This window comes from Pipistrellus hanaki, assembly GCF_964339955.1.
Source record: "Pipistrellus hanaki genome assembly, chromosome: 14".
Lineage (NCBI taxonomy): Eukaryota > Metazoa > Chordata > Mammalia > Chiroptera > Vespertilionidae > Pipistrellus > Pipistrellus hanaki.
Genome location: NC_140516.1, coordinates 19,231,443 through 19,255,934, shown reverse-complemented (window position 1 = coordinate 19,255,934; position 24,492 = coordinate 19,231,443). Strand labels below are relative to the sequence as shown.

Genomic DNA, 24,492 nt, shown 5'->3' with positions numbered 1-24,492 from the left:
TTATGTAATATACAGCTACTAAATTGTGAAGAAAGAATTCAAGTCCAGATGATAGATATGATGACAAAGTGACTCCTACTTGCTAACTGCACATTTCAGGTTCACTTCATAAACTCAACCCTTACAGTTAAGTCTATTCACTTAAAGTTATAATTAAAACCATTTTATCAATGGATGTACTTATTACATGCTGAATATACATCTAGTGAAAAGTAAATATCTTGTGATACATAAAAGAGTATGTGATATAGGCCTTGTTCTTAAGGGGCTGATAGTCTTAGCAAAAAGAAAAGATATCCAGGTGGAGAGATCAACCAAAGGACTTATATGCATGCATATAAGCCTAACAAATGGACACAGACACCAGAAAGGGGGGGGGGGGGGAGACAGGGTTGGGGGAGTAATGAGAGTATGAGGCCATATATGTAATACTTTAATCAATAAAAAATTGAAAAAAAGAAAAGATATCCACATTAAGCAATCAGAAGATTAAATCATAGTTGGTAGAGTTGTGATTAACTATGGGCAAAAATGAAAATTGAGATATAACTTAAGAGAAGCAATACTTAGGCCTGACCTGGTAGCTCAGCTGGATAGAGCCTAGTCCCAATATGCCAAGGTTGTGAGTTTGCGAGTTCAATCTCCATCAGGTCATATACTAGAGTCAACCAACAAGTACATAAATAAGTGAAACAAAAAATCAATGCCTCTCTCAAATTAAAAATTTTTTAAAAATCTAGGGGAAAAAAATACCTTTGAAAGATTAAAAAAAAAAAGACTAGCAGTATTCAGAGCGGCAATATGAAGAGAGAGAAGTAAAAAAGAATATTATCTTTTTATTTATGGACATCTATTATTCCAATAGTATTTGTTAGATTCATTCTTGCCTGGCAAGGAAAAACCAACCTCAATTTTTGTCCTGATTACCTAAAAATTCAGAGCCAAATTTTACCCTGACCAAACTTTTCGTATTTCTATATGGACACCAATATTCCTCTACCTTTTTTTCAACTGTTTTTTTTTCCTTTATATTTCTATTTATTTATTGTTTAATCTTTCTTTGGTGGTGGTGGTGTAGACCATATTAATCCTTTGTGGAAAATGTTACTAGTATGTTGGATTCTCAAGGTTGCCAGTCACATAATTCACACCCATCCTGAAAGCTCTACTCCACACTCTTAATTGGAGTTTAGAAGCATTGTAATATCTATGGATAAGAGCTCTTCTAGAAATCTGAGATTTTAATAATTTCAGAGTCTAGCATATTGCTCAGATAGGTAACTACTTAGTTTCTTTCCATCTATAATATTAAAGAAGAATTTTTTTAAAAATTTCCCCTCCCACAATTTAAAAAATTTAATCCTAAAATTAAAAAGCTTTCAATTTAGCCATTTGTGATAAACACAGAACATCTGTAAATTTATTAAACAATAAATTAATAAAGTAATTAATCAATGCAATGGATTATCAGAAGTTCTTTTTATTGTGTTTTGTTTTTTAACATGTCCCATGCAATTAAAATGTCTCATGCAATTAAAATCTCTGTGTGTCAAAAAGCCTACATTACAGTTCCGACCTCAGGAATATGTGAAAAAATGTGGAAAGGTGTACTCAGCTGTACAGTTTAAATTTTCATCAATTATTGGTTATTACAGCTGATGTTAAAGTGAATGGAAATTAGGTTATACATAGTCTTCTTATTTTATTCTACTACTCTGAAATGATTCATTTAAAAATTGAAAAATTATCAGTCAGGTGGCCAGTTCATCTGATATGGCAATTAACACAATTGCTCTGGAAGCTGTTTAGTGTCATTAACTCTTCACTTCTTTAAATATGTTATGTTTTCGTTTGCTAACACCTCTCTTTATAAGAATACCATGATTCCCTAAGGATTCCATTTTTTTGTTTGGTGCTTAAGGCAATTTCTTATTAAATCCTCAAGAATGCACCTTGCATTATGCTGAGCCAAAACAGTGAAAGTGAATTCGTTAACCAGTTCAAGGAGTAATTTCCTCAATCTTTCCACTTAGGAAAATGAATATATTTTAATTTTAGAACTTCAGAACATACCGATAAAAGCATGAAAAGAGCTCATCATGCACATTGCTATTTTAATGAATGCCAAGGGAATTGTGTCTTAATGTTCTCCTAAAATACTCTCCTAGATTATGAAGAGTATATGGTATGGCAGAGCCATCCATGAGAATCCCCAATATATGGAATTATTTTTCACAAATAAAATCTTATTTAAGATAGTGTGGCCTGTGCTGTATGGTAGTAAAAGAGTGTGTAAAAAATTCATCGGGCTGCACCTATTTCTATTATGTTAAATACCTAAAACATACTTAATGTGAATGCTTCAAAAGTTACCTTTGAAATGTTACATATATAGGGTCCCAAATTTCTTAGTGACTATCCTATCTAATAAAAGAGTAATGTGCAAATTGACCATCACTCCAACACACAAGATGGCTGCCCCCATGTGGTCAAAGATGGCTGCCCCCATGTGGACACAAGATGGCCAGCAGGGAGGGCAGTTGGGAGGGACCAGGCCTGCAAGGGAGAGCAGTTGGGGGGGGGGGGGAACAGGCCTGCAGGTGAGGGCAGTTAGGGGTGACTAGGCTTGCAGGGGAGGGCAGTTAAGGGCAAACAGGTTGGCAGGGGAGCAGTTAGGCATCAATCAGGCTGGCAGGGGAGGGGTTAGGGGATAATCAGGTTGGCAGGCAGAAGCAGTTAGGGGCAATCAGGAAGGCAGGCCAGCAAGCAATTGAGAGCCAGCAGTCCTGGAATGTCTGACAGCAGTCCTGGAATGTCCGACTGCCTGTTTAGCCCCATCCTACTGGGGCTAAACAGGCAGTCGGACATCCTTTGAGGGGGTCCCAGATTGGAGAGATAATTAAAGTATCTCTTTACTGGGCTGAGGGACGTTTCCCTCCCTCCCTCCCTCCAGCACGAATTTCATGCGCTGGGCCTCTAGTAAATAATAACAGCCTTTAGGGTTCTGAAGTTTCTTATCAGGAGACAGCAAAATCTATTCTGAGAAAGTCCATTTGGGTTACAAAGAGCATTAACGTGCTTTTCCTATCATGGGGTCTGAGATTGTTAGGGTGAGTGTGAAATACTGACATTTACATTCTGGAACTCATAGGAGCAGGGTGGAATAGTGATAGAAAATAATTGGACTATCTTCAGAAAGGCTTTGAGAAATATTAGATTTCCATCTGCTGGTTGGAAATTTCAGGTTCATAGGGTATAAAGCTAGCTAATACGCAGGCTCTGTGAACACCACCTTTCTTTTTCAGGTTTGTACCCCACTACTTTAAAAAAGACATTACAATTTATGGATGAAATCATCTGCATAATTAAACATTTTAAGCTAGTGGGTGACTTAGGAGACAAACTACATGTTACTATTGCTGTTGAATTTCCCACTGCACATTAAATTTGCTATAAATTCATTCCCTCAAAAAATCTTGCCTCAAAAACATCTACCAAAAATAGAAAAGACAACAAAATAAGAAAAGCAGAAATGGGCTAAAAATCGAATAACGTGTAATAGTAAACTTGTAATAATTTAATTCTAAGTAAGATTTGCCATAAATAATTTATCATTCCCTTGAATTATTTGAAGTAAAAGTATATTAAATTTCTCCATTCAATTAGGAAAAATCATAGGTGGCTTTGGTTGAAAATTAGGCAATCAACAATTAGTTTCAGGGCCCTCAGTAAGCCACAGAGAGATTAACATATTATTCTGCTTATTTTACTTTCCTTCCCTACATCTATGTCTTCCTCTTTCTTTTTCTCTCTCTCTCATTTGAGTGATACATACTATACACACATGTGCTGACATTGCTGGCATAGGAAAGAAGTGTGACAAGACCGGAAAGGGAAAAGCTTACATTAATTTTCCTTGAAATGTGACTTTTCCAGTTATACGATATCATATAGCTCTATTCGTTCACCAAAAAAGCATACATAAGGTTATCTTCAACTCAGAACCAGTCCTGACAACCCAAACCTAGGTTCCGAAGTAAGTCTTTTTTTCAATAAACTAAACATTCTGGAGCTTACAATCATTTAAATGAGGCTCAAAGCTGCTCTTTAAAAAAGGTCCTTTGACACATTTCATAAAAGCAGTTCTTTGCTTGTGGCTGGACAGTAGGGCTTCCACGAAACCCTTGACTAGTCAAAGACGTGGCTTTACGTGACTGTCCTGCAGCATTCCAGAAGCTTTGTTAATGAGACTGGCTGAAAAAGAAATTAAAGTATCTCTTAAAAATATTTTTTCTCAGACCAGCATATGGTGGGAAGTTACCCATTGGAATGTACTTGCATGTGGTTATTGTAATGGGAGGTAGGATGGAAGGAAACCCACCACAGAACATTCTTAACTTCTCCCCAGTCTCTTGGTATCCCAGCCAACACACCAACCTCCTCAGGAGTATCATTATGATTTTTTAATCAATGAAGAGCACCCACACTATTCACCTACTACTGATGATTAAATTCACAAATGGTGAGGTTCTTACCAAAGCAAACCCTAAGCCTCCAGCATTTAAGTTACTTCATCCGGGAGGGGGGGGGGGGGGGGGCGGCGTCGTTTAGAAATAAGAGCGCCACTTAGTAATAAATTATGTGCACGTCACCCAGCACAGTGTATTTCAATCACCTCAGTATTTTTATCTCCCTAAAAAAATGTGTCAGAAATGAGGCATGAAAAGCTATTAACTGAATTATTCACACATTGAATAGATGTTGTCAGAGTGTTCTTTCAACGGAAATAATAAACTGATTTATTTATAACTGGTAATTATGATAATACACCTTCATTTTCCACTCTTTCTAGTATATTACAGATATTTTATAATTGTCTTATTGCATACTTGTGCTTAAATCATACGCTTCCATAAAAATTTCTTCTTCCTCAGGCTTTCCCTTTAGCTTAGTGAGAGGGCAGGGCGGGGTGAGGATAAACTCCTGACTCCACTGTGAGGCAGGGCGGAGTTATCCTCCATTTTGTGTAACTGGACTCTGGCCCTCACCCAACCAATCGGGGTCAGCCAAAGCAGTGACATCACCACTGGAGTAAAACCCCAGGGTTTGGCAAAATTCGCGCTCTATTCGGCCATGCTGCCGGCGTGAGTGGGACAGAGCCCATGCTAGCATGGAAGAGGCTCTTTTGTTTATTGCATGGGACTCAGCTCCCTGATGGTCCTTGGGGATCACGAAGTCTGGGTGTAACACTTAGGATGCAATTAACATGTTTCAACTTACTTGATTCCCTTTTGTCTGTTTTCTCCTCAAATTTTCAGATTTTACCTTGAAGAATTGATCCAGACCTTAAAGTTATGCAACTGAAGACCAGAAATCTGAATATTAAGCAGATGCAGAATACATTACATAGTCACTGCAGAGTGAATCTCATCAGCATTTTTTTGTTCGCCTTATTTTCTTTCAGAGAGAGAGGGAAACAGCAAGGAAAGGCAGATAACAAAGGCTGATGTTTACTTCAAATTTTCCTCTTAAGAATCAAGGTAGGAAGACTGACTTCATCCTGTTTTTAAATTTCTTTGGAGCAAAGAAGAATATTTCCCTTCAACTTTTCATCTCTAACCCTGAAACCAATTTTCTTTTTTCTATACATTCAACAACTTTTCACTTTTGCTTCATAACACTCCACATATACACTATATTTTGCCCTCAATATGTACTGCACATTTATATAAGAAAGAGCCTTTGGAGATATGCTTCTATATTTCATTGGGATAACAGTCAAGAAAAATGCCCATCACATTATGGAACATAACGCCTAAAAGTATACATGAGGAATGTATTTCAGAGGGAGGACCAGAAAGCATTCCCCTCTGAGAAATGCTTGTGCTTTGTCCCCGGTGAATGCTGCAGTCCTTTACATCTCAGCCCAGGAACCCAGAGATGGGTTATACTTGATTACTTGGTAACAAAGTTAGTCTTCCTATTGAAATGCTATTTTTTCTCTATCATCATGCCCACTTTCCACTATCGCATCAGTAAGTCCTCTTTAGATTTTTCAATTCCTTGCATCTCATCTTATTTATGAGCTGTTTTTAAAAAAAACTTACAGATCCCTGGCCAGCTCAGTGGTTGAATGTCAACCTATGAACCAGGAGGTCACGGCTTAATTCCTGCTCATAGCACAATCCAGAAATGCAAGCTTAATCCCCGGGGCATGCAGGAGGCAGCTGATTAATGATTCTCTCTCATCATTGATATTTCTATCTCTCTCTCCCTCTTCCTTCCTCTCTGAAAGCTATAAAAATATTTTTTTTAAATGACAGAGCCCTAGCTGCTTTGGTTCAGTGGCTAGAGCATCAGTCTGTGGACTGAAGGATCCTGGGTTCAATTCCAGTCTGGGTTGTGGTCTCCATCCCCAGTAGGGGATGTGCCAGAAACAGCTAATCAGTGATTCTCATCATTGTTATTTCTATTTCTTTTTCTCTCTCCCCATTCCTCTCTGAAATCAATAAAAATATTCTGACACACAACCCTCCCATATACTGTTCATCAGATACTAAGATCATTAAGCAAAGCAGGAAATACATTTGAAGATATTTCTCATTAGTGGAAACATATTCTCAAGTGTTGGATTAAAGAGACCAACAACATTCATTTTCAAAATAACTAACTAAGGTTAAAAGTGAAGTTCTCAACCATTTTTTTAAAAAGTACTTTCTTTATATAAGCCAAAATTCTATATGTTGCATTCACTTTTTGCTCTTAACATTTTTCTAATATTAAAATTTACCTTGTTTTATTAATACTTAGTTAACCTAATTTATAGCATGTAGATCATAAACCATGATGACTATATTCCAAACATGAATTCCTCCACCTTCCTTCAAAGTCTACTAGTAAAACCTTCTGAAATGTCCCTCTGCCTCTCCAGTCCCAGCCCCAAACTGGAAAGAGTCTGTCTCTTTTCATGGAACCCAACTTCATCCATATCAAAACATCTCCAACATGATGTCATGATACCATTTAAAGTGTCTTCTTCTACTTCCATTCAGATAATTTGGTTAATATGTGAATTAAATTCTGAAATATAAAATGTAGCTTGTAGGTATGGTATCATAAACTGTAAAATAATTATGAACAGATTCCTCCAAATTGAGATTTAAAATGAATATATTTTTCACATTTTATCCAAAACTTAATCATGATGAACTTCAGTTGTAGTCCATAAAAAACTCATGTAAAGGGAAAATAAAATAATATTTCATCCATAACAATTTATGAACTCATTCACATGTAGCATTTCATGTGTATTTATATGGCTAAACTTTAGTCCAACTGCCAGATTTATGAAGCATGCAATAAAGACAAATTTAAAATATAATAACTCTCACTTGGCATACAAATCCCATCTTTAGTTGAATGTTCTAGGGCCCCATTACTTCTTAAAGCCAGAGAAAAAACATCAGATGCAAGAAAAAGGAAATTAAGAAAATTTATATCAAAATACTGTATTCTGTTCGCAAGTATTATGTAATTCCAGTTTCACAAACTTTCTTTAAAAATTAGATAAAAATAAATGAGTCACAATGTGCTAACTATATGTATACAACCATATATTTAAAATTTTAGAATATAAGGTTTCTACATTCATAGTTTTAAATTACATGTAGACAAAGTTCTGAATTACATTTCAATTTTGTTTAAAGAGTATATAACCTTTGCAAAAACAGAGATGTCTTTATTAAGAGAGTAAAATAAATTTATGAATATGTGCAATATAAAAATACAACTAAATACCTTATTTAAATGAATCATTAAGACTAGTTTCCACAAAATATATCTATTCTAGAGTCTCCTTAGATTTTTTTCTTATTTTATCTTGATGTCATTAAGTTTTGTTATACTACAAATATGAATGCAACTGGAGTTACAATTGTTCCTAGCATAAAATTGGATAAGGAATTTGGATTAATGGTTCTTAATTTTTGGTCTAGTCCTAAATACTTAAAAATGTAGCACACTATCAGTAACTCATCACCACTGTGGCTCTCAGTATGGGGGTGGGGGGTGCAGATTAGAGAGGTTTGGTGGCTGCCAAGGAGAAGGATATCATCCCCTTTTCTTGGCTTTTCTCTGCTAAGAATCAGCCCTAAATACTGTACTTCAATTACCTTTTTTTTTTAAAAAAAAAAAAAACCTCAGATCTTGGTTCAGGTTGAAGGTGAGTTCTATGGCGTATGATGCACCATTGGGTCAACCCAGATCAAGGAGATCTCAAAGAGAGAGCTGAGTCTGGGGAAATGTAAATTTGGACATTCCAAAAATGAGATTACATAGCACAGAAGCCTATAATAACCTGTCTTAGAGGATTTTGTCTGTGTTCATTCAGAACCTCCATAGCTCTCTCACAAAAAACTACTTTGGTCCATACATGTGATAATCTCCATTTCTGGCCCAATACTGACTAAGAGCAAAATTATGGTAACATCACCCATCTATGCCTCACCCAAAGGCCTCCTGGAAGCAATTAAGGAAGAGAAAGGTTCAAGACATGTGCTGTAGATGTCACTATTCTCAGTAACCGATTTTCACCAACACTTTTATAGAATTCTATTATCAGAAACAGAGTTAAGGGGAGCGAAAAAGAAGCAAAAACTGGATCTCCAGTCTGTTACTATGGAATAGCCCCTTTGGTTGTGTTGTGATAACATTTCGCCTAACATTTCCTGGGTCAAAACATTCAAATAAACACTAGTAGAGAAAATTAGCAGTTCAATCCTTTCTGCTTGCTCCTTTACATTATTTTTTAGCCTACATTCCTGCTCAGTATTTATATCCTTCAGAGATATTTGACAAGAAAAATTTAAATAGTTATGCTTTCATTTTCTTTTCTTTTCCTGCCATGTTAAAGAACAATGAACCAGAACCAAATAGATGAGTCAACTATTCCCTAGGTAAAACTCCTTCAGTTGTATTAATTTCATTGCTGCAGTGGTATAATAATTTACTATAAATGCATTAAATTACAGCATTTGAACATATGCCAGAAAAAAATACTTTTCCCCAACGCAGATGAATCATGACCCTGAAATACATAATGCACCTTGAAGGTGCTTACACTTCTCCCAAAGATGACATATTCACATGATAGAACCTTGACCATTTGATTTGAGTGGTGACCTCCAATAAAAATGAAGAGCATTTTAAGAGTCTCATGCTCTACCGACTGAGCTAGCCGGGCAATGAAGAGCATTTTAATGCTTCTGAAATGTTACTATTAAAATAAATATTAAAGTAGATAAACACAGAAGCTTCTCTGATAATATTGGAAATAGGAAGGCTGGGGACCAACACTGGTAATGACCTTGGCTTCTTTCCCTGAATTTTTGTAGAAGGACCATTCTCATCTATAGACCCTTTACTTTATACTCCCCAAAATAGCTTAAATATCTATGAGGAAATTTAAGTATGTAGGACTAGATCAAAAATTAAGAACCAAAGATCAAATTAGTGTGATCTTCATCAAGGTCAATTCACCTATGGGTTTCAAAGTTAGATTTGAAAGTCTTTGAACAAGTTAAGTATATTAAAGTTTATATAAAGGAAACAGTCAACATCAAACAAAAACTCAGTATTATTTAGTACACAGTTCAAATAAATCTGAGTATCCTAAAGCCTAACTATGTGGAAACAATTTTGGAAAATCAACACATATACTATACTTTGTGATCTTGTTTCCATGATGATATATATTTTGAGATAAGTAAAAAATAACTAAAAATGTTTAAGTAGCCCTTATTCAATATGTATTTATATATGTGTATATACACATATACCTCTAGATTTACTCATCCATTCACTACATATTTATAGAAAACTTACTATATTCAAGGTACTCTTAAGGATTAAAAGAAATATAAATTAGATATAGATGATGGTCTAAAACAGGCTTAAAAAGGAACTTGTCAAAATTCGGAATAAATGAGACCAAAAAAGTTAATTACCCATAGTGAGAAAAAATGATGACAAAAACCTAAGCCAGGCTGCAACGGAATGAACAAAAGTGAAAGCAAACCCTGGCTCTGATTAGTGTGACCTTCATCAAGGTCAATTCACCTTATGGGTTTCTGCTTCTTTACCTGAAAAATGAGGGAAATTTAACCATGTGATCTTCAGGGTCCTTTCTAGCTCCAACATTAGATAAAACTATTCTCTACAAGCTTGGCATAAACCAGAAGGTACAAACCTCATTCTTCACTTGTAATGGGTTCGCTGATGAATAGCAATGTCAACTAAAATGAATTTTATCTCCTTTGTTCTTCCCTGACTCCAATTGGATGGAGGCACCAGTTAGAAATAAAATAGCATTGAGGAGTTGGAACTCACAAAGAGACAGAACTAGACCCAGAAGCATGATACTGTGATTACAGAATTGTTTCTACAGCCTATTAGTTGAAAATAGCTGATGAAAATGAACAGTGAAAGATAGAGTGGGTAGGTAAGTAGAACTTCAGTGAAAACAACTGGGTAACAAAAGTATACACCTGTTCTCTTGTCTAAACTTTTAATAAAAATGAATGTCCAGTGATTTTTCATTTTTTAAAGTTTTAATGTGCAAATTCAATTATGGAGCCATAGCAACCACAGAATTAAAGGTAACGTTTTATCATTAATTTAACAATGTCTTTGTTTGAAAAAAGTTTGGTAGTAAAATCAAGGTTAAATGAAATATCACGCTGTGCAATTAGGTTAATAATGAGGTGCCTCAGGGATCAGTGCTAGCACAGGTGTTCAATATACTTATTAATGACTTAGAAGAGTTGTGAATAAATGAAAGCACATTTGAATGACTTCAGAGATATTTATAGCAATCAAAACGGATGAATGGCTGCTTTACTTGACTCATTCAAGAGCAATTATTTAAAATATTACAGCAAATAATCAACCAGGGCAAGTTAATATGAAGTGGGTGGAATTACCAAGTTTTCTTAATATGTTAATAGCTACTGAAATAATTATTGCCTCTCAGGAAAGAGTGGGCAGATCTAAGAAGACATGGGTCTAGTAAATAGCTCTTCATGGGGGAGTGGCGGGGGGGGGGAGCGGGGGGGAGGGAGGGGAGCCTAAAAACAAAAGGCTGGAATAAAGAATATAGCAAAAGAATAGTTATCTAAATCATTAAGTATTGCTGAAAATGTTTGCACACCAATCTGGCTCTATAGAATGTCATTGTTGGGAAAGAGTGTGGCTACCCAAACCACATCTGGAATTATCTGGTGATTTTCAAAACAGTTTCCCATTATCATTCATTCCTCTCTATTACCTCTTTGCCCTGTTCTAAAGTTCACTGACATTAACTACTATGTGTTAATCTTCCCAAATTGAAGGTGTAGAGGCTTTAGAAAAAATAATTCTTTTTTATTAAAAAAATACAAAAATCCATTCAATAATAGCATGAATTATCTTATATCCACCTTCCTCCCTGAGGTTATTTAATTATTGTGCACACCAGGAAATCTTAACTGTGGCATAGTTTTAGTTATAGTTCACTCATTCAAAAACATGTTCTGAGTGCCTAAGGCATAAAAGAAGGAAAAGAACCAACAAAACATGGAGCCTGCCCTAATAGAGCCTACAAAGCCATGTCTCCCACTCATGTACTAAGCATTTCTTAATCCCCGTCTATGTAAATCATATACAAATATGTAATTTTAATAAATTTGAAATATATTAAAATTAACAAATATCAGAACTACTTCTCTAGAAATGAAATACTTCTAAGACCAAAGAATTATTTTCTGCCAACATTTATTCTCTCTACTAGGGAGAAAATATGTTGATCCATAGTATTAAGTCTCTCATTTATTTTTTTATATATTTTATTGATTTTTTACAGAGAGGAAGGGAGAGGGAGAGAGAGCTAGAAACATCAATCAGCTGCCTCTTGCACTCTCTTCACCAGGGATGTGCCTGCAACCAAGGTACATGCCCCTGACCGGAATCAAGCCCGGAAGCTCTATCCACTGAGCCAAACCAATTCTGGCAAGCCTCCCATTTAAACAATTAATTTAGATATTCTCCCAATTTTCAGAGAAAAATCAAAGATTTCTAGACTGTTTGGGACTAAGGTGGTAGGCCAATATAACTACAGTGAAACCAAATACTAATGCAAACATCAAATTGATTCCAACTCAGCTCTATAAAACAACCCATCAGTAAATCCACTGACAGTATGGAGATATATATATGAGACACTGAGAGTGATAATTTTTTTAAAAAAAATATTTAATTAAGTATCTCTACTCTGCATACATGCTCTACTGGAAATTTCAGATGTGAACATCTATAATAATGCATCTATAGTCTCATAAGAATTCATAGACTCTCAGAATCTCAATGTTAAATGGGAGCTTAGACTTTAAATATTGCATGAACTATAAATTTCCTCTACACACTCTGACACATCACTACCAGAGATTTTTTTATTTATTGATTTATTTTAGAGAGCGGGACATCGATTTGTTGCTCCACTTGTTTATGCATTCATTGGTTGCTTCTTGTATGTCCCCTGACCGAAGATCAAACTACAACCTTGGCATATCAGCATGACCCTCTAACCAACTGACCTACGTGGCCAGGGCCAAGATTTTTTTTTTAAGTTCATTAATAAAGCCAAAAACACATGGTAAAAGGTAAACTTTGGGTAATTAGTAAACCATGACTCTTTATTAGAACCTCAAACATATTTATTTATGAGATTTACTAGAAGGTTTGGAACTGTCAAAAATATAAAACTTACAATTTGGAGAATAATTCACATATACGACATTTAACTGTTCTATTTTCTGTATCTTTTGGTAGCTGTGGGTTATTTTGCAGTGGTATTTAAGTGCAATTTTAGCAAGAAAAAACAAGAGGTGAATAAGAATTCATTAGCAGGTGGTCAAGTGTTAATAGTCTATCAATCATCAGGTATGTTTAAGGATCAGCAAATTTAATTCCATTTCTAGGGGCATAAACTCATACGTTAGGGTATGTGGCACATCATATTTATTTTCAAAGAACATCTTAGAATATGCCCTGATTATAAAATACCAAAAGTATTTCCCCCATTAGGATTGCAAGGCAGACAGAAAGTAATGATGTCCCCAGTGCAGATCAGAACATCTTAAAACAACCAAATAGTATTACAAAAATGAGAATATTTCATATTTTTGCTCTAGATAGAGAGATTTGTCACGGAAAAAGAGAGTCAGACTTAAAACTATGAAAGAGCATATGGGAGGGATCCAAAATTTTGTACTAACTTACGCAGAGAAGGCAAATATGATTTTTTTTTCTCAAAACAGAGTCCATATGATTAAATAAATTTAATGGCCTTTTACTGAATTCCATCTTTTAAATGTCAGCCAATTTCTATAAAGTGATTTTTTTGCTTGTATAATCCACTGTGTATTATATTTCTATCCTGAGTCAAGTGAACAACTCCACTTAGGTTGACCAAGAATTTTTCTCACGCTATCTTACAATGGAAAATAACCATCTTATCCAAACCTCATGGTATCAGACTCTGCAAGCTCACTCTGGTGAACAAGATGTACATATTGATGTTGGTATTCACATAGACTTTTCAAGGCCAAAGAGCAAGTTAAGGGGAAAAGTACCCTGAATGAGTCTTTGTACTCTTCTTCTGGACCATGGCACCTGGATCTTAAAATACACTGCACTTCACAGAAGTTATGTGGCGTTTTCAAACTCTGAAACTGAAAGTAATTTCTGATGCCCAAATAGAGCAGTCAAGATAATTGAGCGCTACCCAGGAAACAGAAGACTGGAGACTTCAGGGTACTCTCCTGCATGAAGACAAAAGTTACAAAACAGAAAAGGGAACAAAATGATTCTACCTTCTACATATATCTTATTTATTGCCCATTCTCTTGATGAATATGATGGGAACATACAAGCTGATGAGATTCCTTTAGTGTACAAAGAAAAGTTGTCCTCATTTTATAATGCATATCATAACTCTTCCCTAAACACATACTACATTTGAGTTGTTATTCATCTTTATGGGAACAAGAACTAATGTTAGGGACATTGAGTCATAACACTGTACTCGAGGTACAATTGCAGCACGCTTGTTGCTGGTAGTCACTAGTTGCTAGATTTCATATAGGACTGGGTAATACTTTCAACGATAAAGAATTATTTAAAAATAAAATAAATATATCAATAAGAATTTTTCTCTAGGTCTCTATTGGCTGTGTATCTCTTTCAATTTTACACCAATGATGATCCTGAGCAAGAAGCCAAAACTCACACAAAAGCATCTCTTTGAATGCCTTAAATTTTCCTCAGCTCTCAATCTCCTAAGTGGATAATAGGCATCAAGATTCTCCCAATTGACTCATCCTGCCATAACGCAACAGTTAAAACTTTCTTTTATATTGCTGTGGAGTGAGTTTTGTTTTGTTTTGTTTTTACCAACTAATGATATTTTGGCCAGTCCTGTCAACAGTGCCTCAGTGTAGGCACTATTGTCGTTACCAGCTTTGTAATGAATGTGTGGGAAGGACAGACACTCTGGGCATGCACTCATTGATGAACACCAGAGTAAATTCTGAGTAGAGACAACTTGATAGGAAATCCAGAGAGTCAAATTATAAATAGTTGTAAACAGATCACCCAGGGAATGAGCGAGGTGATGGCATCTGAAGAGATTGTCGTCCCCAAAATATCTCAACAAACCATAGAACCTGGAATTCCTCACCATTAGATCCATGCCTCTAAGATACTGCCTGCAATACAAATGGTTTTAATTGAAAATGCATTCGGAAAGCATACATTTGCAAAGTAGTTTTATAATAACTCCTTTTGCCAAGTAGTTTTATAACAACGCCTTATCAGTGCCCAGTGGCAGAATGACCTGTGCAATCACAATATCGAGTGTCCAAAGGGTCAGGCAGGTGCCGGGCATGAAAACACAAGACAAGTGCTAATGTTAACCGACCATCGGTCTCAATGTCTGCAAAGTGGGGAGTGGGGAAGACTGAGGTGAATGGGAGAGCCCTTCTCCATCCACTAAGCTCCTGAGGACTGTTGCCTACCATGGATATAAGTCCATATCTTTATTTTCCTAGAGACACCAAAATCTGAATTTTTATGGGAAGGTTTAAATGTTAGAAACTAATTCCAGCTTTTCTGTAATATCCTGTGAGTCAACACATTTCAGGGCAAATCAGATACAGCTGAGGGGCAGATTTGGGCAACCTATTGGCAATTTCCTATCTAGATCATGGACAAGGGAGGTGCAGGTGGGATGAGAGTGAGTTCAAGGCTGTCAGTTGAGGGGCCATATAAGGGCTCTGGATAGCATCTTTTCTTACAGGAAAGGATACTCAGAAGCTATATAGACAAAAACCTAACTGCAATAAGCTTCTAGTTATACTACCCTGTTTCCCAGAAAATGAGACAGTGTCTTATATTAATTTTTTCTCCCAAAGATGCGCTAGGTCTTATTTTCAGGGAATGTCTTATTTTTCCATGAAAAAGAATACGGTACACATTTATTGTTAAATGAAAATAAAGAATATTTATTACCTGTATACGGTATGGTAGTTGTCAACACAAACCAGACAAACTGTGAATCCTACAGTATCAAGAATTTACTCATTTATTCAATGACAATCATGTAATCATCTTCTGGAACATCATCCTAACAATCCAATTCCTGAATTTCCTGGTGAATTTCTTGTGACTCCATTTCTTTCAGAATCAGTGGACCAAATCTCTCATGTTTAGCCTAGGGGGGACTTATTTTCAGGGTGATGCCTTATATTTCATTCAGAAGGAAACCTGTAAGTAGGTCTTATTTTCAGAGGATGTCTTATTTTCGGGGAAACACGGTAGTGGATAAGAATGTACTGTTTTCAGAAAGTATGTACTATTTGGATAGAGAAAAGGTTCTTAAAATTTTATTTATTTATACCCTGTCTGGTAGAAGAAGAAAAAATAGATAACATGTCAAAATTTTCAGTGGGATAAAATTAAAAATAAATTATGAAGGAAATATCTAGAGGAAAATATGTCAGGAAAAATGAGACAAAGCACACCAAATTCATGCTGAATAAGTCAAAAGAATAAAGGTCACATTGGTCATTAATTTACAAACCTGATTACTCTGTGCATAGGAAGAGGACTTTTGCAAAAACCATTTGCTATTATTTTTTAATGCAGTTTAGTCTTCAATGTGGATGAATATATTTTTCTCATAACTAAAAAAGTAATAAGCATATACCAGAATAAAAGAACGTTGTTACATGCTTGGTCTAGATTCCATATTCTCACATTTAAAAGGTATTTTTTTAAGGTTGTCTTTGTGAGCCAAAAAACAAGGCAGAACAGGTCCCTTCCTACTTAGGGTTTTAATACTCCTTTGGCTGAAAAGGACAGGCTTTTCAACAACAAGAAAAGGCACAGTGAGTTACAGGAGCATTGGTCTGATGAGGCCATATACCAGATATAGCACCAGCAATATTCCATCCTAACATGTCGGAATTGTACAGCTCTTTTCAAAAAGCTACATTAACAAAAAGCAAGCACTTCCACAGAGATGAATTGATTATTGTTTGTTGTTAAACTAAAGGAGAGAAAAAAATACGGATGATGCAGCATCAGCAGCAGGGGTAGGCATTAGTGTATTCCAATCTAATTTCAACCCCAAATCCAGACCATTAAATACAATTTGGAAAGGCTCAGCTCTCAGAGTACCAGAGGATGTGCAGCCCATATGTAATGAAGAAGCACTCCTGTAAATCAGCGGATGAGCATCACGCACAGAGGCTGAAATTAACCAGCCAAAAAGCTTCCCTCTCTACCCAGCTTCCCTTAATAAAACTAGCAAGGTCTCCGCATTTAATTTTTTAAACCAATATTTAGTGCATATCTCTACTGGATAGGTGCTAGTACTATAACCAAAAAGAATCATTCCAATGAAACTCCCATTCATTCATTTCAACTCAGTCTATTCTACGTAGAGTCAATTTACCACTGTAGCATAATGAAATGACAATAGCTTCAGTTAATCAAAACCATTATTTACTTTTATTGTGTATGGTAACAAAAAGCTTATTAACAAAAATCATTAACAACAACAAAATGCTACAGGATATCTAAACACATTTTCCTTTAATTCATCACCACTTCTAAATCTCATAACCTTACATCATAAAAAACCAACTTTGAGTAACAGCCAAGGAGCATTGCAAAAGGTTCAAACTATTAATACAAAAGACAAAGTAAATTTCTAGACGATGAGCAACTTATGAAGAAAGCTATATATTTTTTCTTCTTCTTCTTCAAAAAGATCTTCAAGGCAGCTACCAGAGCCGCGATGCCTAAAGGAGGGAGAGAGGGAGACCACAAAGGCAGGGCACAGCAATACAGGAGCTGGAGATTGATACGCAGCTCCAAGCTGAAAAGCAGGCGGCCAGGGAAGAGCAACAAGAAAATGGAGATGGGGCTGCAGGTGACCCCAAAAAGGAGAAGTCACTAAACTCAGATAAGAGTGAGGATGAAGAAGATGATTACCAGCAAAAGCACAAAGGTGTGGAAGGCCTTATCCACATCCAGAACCCCAACTGAGCGCCACAGACAACCTAAAAAGTCAAGCAACTGAACTCAGATGGGCCCAAGGAGCTTTCAAGGAGAGAACAAGGAGAAATTGAGAAGCAGAAAGCAAAAGAGCGTTACATGAAAATGCATTGAGCGGGGAAAACAGAGCAAACCAAAGCTGACCTGGCCCGGCTGGCAATTATCCGAGAACAGCGGGAAGAAGCCACCAAGAAGAAAGAAGGAAGGAAGGAAAGCAAAAGATGATGCAACTCTGTCAGGAAAAGGAATGCAGTCCCTCTCCCTGAATAAGTAACACGGCCTGCGGGAGGAGATGCCAGAGCACTGGGGCATGCGGCCAGGACTGCTGCTGTGTCTCGCCCACCCTGTGCCCTGTCACCAGGGCAGCAGCCCCTCAAGACAAGGAGTTCCTCACAGCCTGGGGTCTCCTCTTCATCTTGGCATGGAAATTGTTTGGGGGATGGTAGGAGGGGGTTTGGGGGGAGGGGACAGCTGCTATCTTTGAGACAGAAAGATGCAGGACAGCATTTTATGTGTAACCATTCGAATGTTTTTGCTTTTTTTAGAATTCAGAACTTCTGTTGGGGGTGCCTGGGAGCGTCTATTTGCCCAGGAGATCGCACAGTAGGGGGTGGCTGTGCTGGGGCTGCTGCTGGTGAGTTTGCAACAACCAGCCCCTCTGTGTGGCCAGGGTGCTCACTCAGGGTCTGTCATCTGGGAGCCTGCGTCCCTGGGTCTCTGAGGGTCATGGCTCTGTCCATGGCCTCCCCTGTACCCATCTCTGCCCCATTCCCACCTTTCTGACCAGGGCCCCTTCTTAACCCTACCCATGGGTCATTTCAAGAAACCTCTGTTTACTGTGCAGCACGCAGACAAAACATGCTCTACAAATCCAACTTGTATATTTGGCAGATAAAATTTGACATTATCATAAAAAAAAAAAAAGATCTTCAAAGGATGGAAATCAAAAATTGTGTTTTGCCCAGCCGGCATAACTCAATGGTTGAGTGTTGACCTCTGAACCAGGAGGTCATGGTTTGATTCCTGGTAGGGTCACCTGCCCCAGTGTGGGATGTGCAGGAGGCAACTAATCAATGATTCTCTCTCATCATTGATGTTTCTATCTCTCTCTCTTCCTTTCCATTCCTCTCTGAAATCAATAAAAATATTTTAATTGCATGTTTAAATTAATCTCTATTTAATCTACTAGTAATAACTCATTTGAATACTTACTTATTTTTACTCTCATATTGCAGGTAAATAATTTGGAGTATGTTATACATATGTCCTGATGATAAGAATAGAGGAATTGAAATCTAGCATCAGCCAAAACCGGTTTGGCTCAATGGATAGAGCGTCGGCTTGGGGATTGAAAGGTCCCGGGTTCGATTCCAGTCAAGGGCATGTACCTTGGTTGTGAGCATATCCCCAGTAGGGGGTGTGTGAGAGGCAGCTGATTGATGACTCTTTCTCATCGATGTTTCTAACTCTCTATCTCTCTCCCTTCCTCTCCGTACAAAATCAATAAAAATATATTTTTTTTAAAAAGAAAAAAAAAAAGAATTCTAGCATCAATTCTGTTGTCAATTACACACATACACACAAATATATACGTGTGTGTGCGCTTGTGTGTGTGTCTGTGTGTGTGTACATCTATTGGAACCATATTTGTAAAATCGAGAAATCATATATTGCCCTATATCTCTCAAACAGGGATTTTTAAAGTGTGTACTACAGACCAGCATCACCTAACAAGTGTGAGAAGTCCAAATCCTTGGAGTCTAAGGCTTAGACTCAATTACAGACTCAGACATACTGTATCAGAAACTCTAAAGGCAGAAGCCAAAACTCTGTTTCTGCATAAGAGGATTCTGAATAATTCTCAAGTCTGGGAATTATTGCTCAGAAAGTAAAGAATGATACTACAAAATGTTCACATTTCTGGTAATAAAGTTTAAATTACAAACTATAGAGTTATTAGTTGCAATTCCAAAATTAATACAACACTTCAAATTTAGAAAGTTAAGTTCTACCCAAGCTCAAGGTTGTTATTTATACTTATGACTATTGAGAGCCAATCCTTTTTCTTTTCTCTCTCTCTCTCTTTCTCTCTCTCTCTCGGCCACAAGTTAAATGTTGAATATTCTTTGTAATCACAAATCATCAAAAAATCCATATGCGGGAAACAATGCAAAATTCCATTTCAAGATTATATTTCACCCAGAGAATAACCAATTTCCAGTCAATTTCCACGGGTGAATAACCTACTAGTATAATCAGTACTGTTTCATGGTGAACTATCTCAAAATTAAGATTTGTAATATCCAAAAGATAATCCATTCAGTGTTCCAGGTTTTATAGAAAAGATTTTCAAAATGAAAGAATGTATTACATATTTTATGCAGTACACAAGCTATCACAAATTAATCATTCCCAAATCAAGACAATTCATGTCTAATCCATTTAAAATTTAGACTAATCATGAATTATGTTAAATGCAAAGTGTTGTTTTCTTCATATAATATTTTACAAGGCCAGATAAACTTATGTGCCAAGGGGTTTACAAAATACTGTTACTGTGACTCACATTAATATACAAACCAAAAGTAACCACCAATAATGTTGGTTTTAGTGTAACCATTTTTATATCAACAAGATCTGAATACATAGTCCTCTCGGACAGGAGGCTTGGGAAAAATCATTTATCAAGGTAAGCCAAGTGAATCTGTAATCAATGACCAGGCTCTGCTGGAACTGCAGTGCCTCATAGGACATAAGTTGAATTAATGTTGCTTGCACCTGTTTATTTCACTGAGCAGAAAAAAACGAATATTACTAATTTCATCTTGCAAATATGTAATACAGTTTTCACTAGGCACCATATAATATGTCAGGACACTATAATAACCACAATTTAATGCTTTATAACATTAACAAAGCTCAGGAACTTAGCATTTTCCCAGTGACCATGAATAAAATTAAAATGTCGGTGTCAGTGAACTGATTGTGATTGTCATTGTCTAAAATGGACTTATTATAATTTAGTGAAGGATGAGCCATGGAAAAATACTTTGTTTACCAACATCTCAGTGCCTCCTCCTTTTTTTTAAGGTAAAAATTAATGTTCTTTCCAAATACTTTTAGTGCCCCAAAAGCCAGTGCATCATGTAATAAACATATCATTCCACAAACTTACATATAAAATGTTAAATAGCTATTATTTGACTATAAAACTTTCTCTAGTCTAAGTCAGTATTTCAGCTTATAAAATACTAGAGGTCTGGTGCATGGATTCACGTATATTGAAAGGAAATTAATTAGAAGAAATATTTTAAAGGTCAGGAGGGACAATGGGACGTTGACTCCAGGATGTGTCCATTCCATCTCGCCCAATCCTGATTGGCCAGACCCCAGCAGAAAGCTAAACTACCAGTCACTGTGTCTGCCCCCTGGGGGCCAGTGCACATCATAGTGACTGGTCAAATGGTCAAATAGTCAGACATTTATCATATTAGGCTTTTATATATATAGATTACAGGGAAAGGTTAACCAAATAGAACCAAAACATAACCACTTGTAACTCATACAAGTTCAAAGCATATATTGAAAAGAAAAGCAACAGTGCCAGAGACTCTGTCAGCCAATTTGTATGGCCTGGATAGTGTGAAATGCAAAATGTTAATCTATTCTGCCCTCAAGAACTCAGAAGTCCCAAGCACATCCCAGCATATGAGGAAGTAGCCTTGCTGAGGATGATTATGTTATGATGAGGTTGTATTTTTATACAGTATGACCCTTGAAAGGAAACTGACTACTTCTTATACTTAACGAGAGAAACGCTGGAAGAAAACTACGTTGAACTTACTGAGACATAATATGCTCATCTCCAGTATACATTTTGTAAGATTTATGTTAACTATACACTTGGTTTTTCCCTTTCTGCTGAATTTGAAATCCCATCTCTGATTTCTTCTGTAATTCAAGAACATTGTGCAATACCTTTCACTAACAAAACAAAAGCATGTTACACATTGAAGAATATTACAAAGCGAGAAGAAATCGACTTTATTATGTTTTGGTTTTTTTTTCATGAGGAGTTAAAACTAGCCAGTGAAGAATCTCTTATATGGCTAATCTCTTAAATAATTTAAAATTATTTGTAAAAAGAAAAAAATAATTATTACTCAGTTTCCTTTTCAAAGAAAACCCTCATGCCAATTGATTCAACATATCTTAGCTTCTACACTAATATATGCTAACTAAATCATACTTATAAAGTATAGTTGAGTGGCTGATTGCAAACTAAACCTCCCAACAAGATCTTGGGTGAATTCCTTTTGGTCAATACATGGTTAACAATGAAATGCTGTAGGCCTTTCTGAATGGTTCAGCTAGACAGGTGTTCTGAGAAACCAGATTGTGACAAACAAGTAAACTGGGAAGACAGTCATGCATTTGGGGATTTTCTGTCTCTGCTTTTGTTTTTTCTTCTATTAAGGAGTGAAAGCCTCTCTAGCGGAATTCTCCACTGGATTACCTCAGTCCTCTTGCCAAAACTACAGCATATATTTTCTGCCTGACAATTCAAGCCAGCAAAAACTAAACATTCAATTCTATTTATTTCTTTACTGTCTCATGAGCTAACAGATAATTATTTTCTCCAACGATTTTGATGTATTTTGTATATTGTATTTAGAGTTTAACTCACAAATACACATTAGGTATCCTTATTGACTTACAATGCATGTTTAATGCTGATAAAATGCTGATGGAACAATAATAATTCAGCACATAAATAACACCAGGGTTCCAAAGACTGTGCTTGCCTAAAGAGAGAATCAGACTTGTACTCCACCAATCATTTTCACTTACATAAAATGAGCATAATCAGCCAGGATTTAAGACCCATGTCCTAAGTCTTCATTTCCTTCTCTGGTGCTGACTTCACACTAAAATGATTAAGAGTGGCAATATCCAATCCTTCCAGGGAAAGACAGCTCTCACAGTCAGGGATATGGTTTGATTCTTGGCAACCGGAACAAAAGAATCAAGCTCCGATCACTCTCCAACATCTGAGCGATAACACTGGGCATAATTAGGAACAACGCTGTGTGAACAGCATCCAGAGCCCTGCCCCGGGACAGATATACCAAGCTCAGCCCAGTTCCTTCTCAGTCTCTCTGCAGGGAACATTCTCACCTAGGCTCACCTTTTTATACTATCTTACCTAATATTAGACAAACATGTAAATTGACTATATCTCTGCTATGCCCACAGCCAATCAGAGTAAGTATGCAAATTAGCCAAATAAAGATGGTGGGTTAATTTGCATATGCAAGCACAGAGAGCCCCGGTGGGAGGCGGGGGGAGGATGCGTGCTATGAGTGTGAGGGAGTGTGGCGGAGGGAGCTACAGGAATGGTGCACCAGACAGAAGCGAGGACTTGCCAGATCCCAGGTGGGCAGGGAACGGGGACTTGCCGGTTTCCAGCAGCTGGGAATGAAGCCAGGGGAAGGAAGGCCTATTCTCACATGAATATCATGCACCAGGCCTCTAGTTTCTATAATAAATAAACACTGCCTCCACCCTCTGACATAAAGTTATGATCACTAATTCAGTAGAAAAGAACTTGAGACTGTGATGAGAACCTTTAGAATTCCACAGATGTGCATGTTTATGTAGTAGGTACATAAAAAAGGTGCCCTAGCAAATGAGACTAACCAGTTGCTCAAACTCAAACTTTGGAAGTCAATTTTTACTCCTCCTCTGCCTCATCCCCCATGTCTAATTAATCTCCAAGTGTTCTAAAGTCCAGATGTAACCTTGTGACTGTTAATTTTATATGTCATCTTGAATGGGCCCCCGGGGGCCCATATATTTGCTGAAACATTCTTCTGAGTGTTTCTGTGAGGATGTTTTTGGGTTAACATTGAAATTTGCAGACTGAGTGAAGCCGATAGTCCTCGCTAATGTGGGTGGGCCTCTTCTATCAGCTGAAGGCCTGAAGAGAACAGAAGGGCTGATTCTCCTATAGTCAAGAGAGAATTCTTCCTGTCTGGTGGACTTCAATCTGCTTTTTTCCTGCCTTTAGACTAGAACTGAAACATTTGCTCTTCCTGGGTCTTGAGACTGCCTTAGACTGGGAATTAGACCATCATCTCTCCTGATTCTCCAGCCCCCTAACTCATACTAGCACTAAAACATCAGTTCTCCTCAGTCTCCAGATCACCATCTCACTCTGCAGTTCTTGGGACTTGCAAGCCTCCACAATCCTTATTCTCTCATATATATATATATATATATATATATATATATATATATATATGATTTATATATATGATTTATATATATTGATTTTATATATATTTTGTTATATTTTACATGTTATTATGTATTTATATAATGTTATATATTAAATAATATTCTTTAATTATATTCTATATATTTCATTATAAAATATATGTATATTTTATTCTACGTAATTATATATTCTTTGATTCTGCTTCTCCGAAGAACACTAACTAATACAACCCCCCTAAATATTTCTCCATTCCATCAGCTTTTCAATCACTGCAACAGTCAGATCCAAGTGCACATCATCTCTCACTCTGACTACTGCAACAGCCTCCAAATTGTTTTTTCAGCATCGACTCTGACTTCATTTCAATCCTACACGTTTGCTGGGCCTGAATAATGCGGGCCCTATCTGATATAAAATCACAGCAGGGAAAATAAACCAAGCAGCCTCCATTCGCCCACAATATATTATCTTCGTGAGGCTTATTTCTGTCCGTGACACATGTATCTTGCTTCTAAGTTTCAATAGATAGCCCATGGTATGAATTATCCTCGAATAGCTGG

General features: G+C 36.7%; 1 protein-coding gene and 1 pseudogene across 6 annotated transcripts in view; one reads left to right on the top strand and one right to left on the bottom strand.

The window, feature by feature from the left end:
• The window catches only part of CTNNA3 (catenin alpha 3), a 1,202,853-nt gene that overhangs the window by 838,585 nt on the left and 339,776 nt on the right, over positions 1-24,492 (bottom strand). The gene's annotated exons all lie outside the window — the stretch shown is intronic.
• On the top strand, positions 17,393-18,085 carry LOC311632591 (28 kDa heat- and acid-stable phosphoprotein-like; annotated as a pseudogene). The gene has a single exon. The product of its transcript is annotated as a 28 kDa heat- and acid-stable phosphoprotein-like (transcript).